Source organism: Cyprinodon variegatus, unplaced genomic scaffold (assembly GCF_000732505.1).
Source record: "Cyprinodon variegatus isolate N-32 unplaced genomic scaffold, C_variegatus-1.0 Scaffold862, whole genome shotgun sequence".
Classification (NCBI taxonomy): Eukaryota; Metazoa; Chordata; class Actinopteri; order Cyprinodontiformes; family Cyprinodontidae; genus Cyprinodon; species Cyprinodon variegatus.
Window position 1 is genome coordinate 220,640 of NW_015151315.1, and position 1,501 is coordinate 222,140.

At 38.4% G+C, this 1,501-nt stretch overlaps 1 protein-coding gene across 7 annotated transcripts in view; it reads left to right on the forward strand.

Annotated features, from left to right (window-relative positions):
• The window catches only part of LOC107099356 (zinc finger protein 646-like), a 17,927-nt gene that overhangs the window by 14,760 nt on the left and 1,666 nt on the right, over window positions 1–1,501 (forward strand). The window lies entirely within an intron of this gene.

Sequence of the window (1,501 nt, forward strand, 5' to 3'; positions counted from 1 at the left end):
AAAAGTACTCCAGAGTGTTGTTCAGCATGGGGGTGAGTAGAAAATGAAGGCTAATCATGTTTTGGGTGTACTATTCCTTTAACAACTGGCTGAAAGATGAATGAATAAAAGGTAAAATGACCTCATGTAATTGTTTAAAAGTCAAGTTGTGCGTTTTAAACGAAAAACACTCCATTCACCCATCCTGTATTTGCTAAAATAAAAAAAAAGCAGCAACAGCTAAGTTGCCAAAATTGTTGAGAATTACATTTTTTTTTGCAATTGTCATTAATAAAAACTAAATGTAATACCCATCTTGCTTATCTTTCTGTTCTGAAAACAGTACACAGAAAATGTGTATTTTTCAATAATATTTAGGCTAGTGATTAATCGAAATTAATTCAAGAAACCTTCTGATTAATTAGATTAAAAATTTTAATCGTTTGACAGCCTTAATATTTATATATAATGTATATGTGTATTATGTGAAAGTCATGGGTACTTGTTGATGGCTATAAAATAATTTCTAAGAGCATCAAAAGAGGATTAAAAAGCATTAAATTAGAGTTACTCATTCGTGTATAAACCCTGTTATAACAGCGGCGTCCTTAAGGGCGGCTTCCTGGCTGGTAGTTTCCAGTTCTCCCAGTGGTGGTGAAATTCCAGCTGACACTGGGATTGTTTGTCTCTGTGACGGCTCTCTGATACCAGCTGCTCTCACTCCTCCATCTCTGATCAGGAGCCGCTTGTCTTTCCCTCTGATCAGAAACATTTCTCTGTTCTCAACTTTGTTTGAATTCAGGATCAATGAAGCGTAGCTGGAAGCAGGTGATGCTCTGATCAGTGACCAATCAGCCTGATGGATCACTGACCCCCATCCAGCTGGGTTTAGATTTCATTTTTAATGACATGTTCAGTGTTGCTGCTCTAATAAATGATATCTGCTAAATTTATATCTATGTTCATCTTCCCCTCTTTTTGTAACGATCTTTATGTGAAGCTCGACGCCTTCACTGGTTTACGGTTCATTTCGTCGCCGTCGTATCGGATCCATACCCCCAGCGGTCCAATGGGGATGTAACAATTAATCAGGTTAATTGATTATTTAAATAATCGTTAACTTATTTAGTAAACAATCGTTAACTGGAGTTTATCTGGTTTTCAGGTTTATCTGGAACCATTTTGCCACAGAAATGTTTCTAGTTCTCATATTAATGAATAGAAAAACAATGAATTCAGGAGCTTAAAGAAAAGCATTTTTCACCGCCGTCAGAGCTGCTCTTAACTAAACTGCTGTTGAATGTTTTACCCCAGTTACTCTACCCTTGAAAAACCGTGCCGAGACCGGTCCGAGCTCAGTAACTGAGATAATTTGTCATGTGTAAATGGAAATCAAACTGAACTGAACCGAGCTAGACACAACCGAACCGAGCTAACTGCAGACCAGTTCCAAAAGGTGGGCTCGGATAGGCTTTTCCCTGGCTCGGTTCTCTGAGAGCGCATGAGCAGAACGCGTCATCTC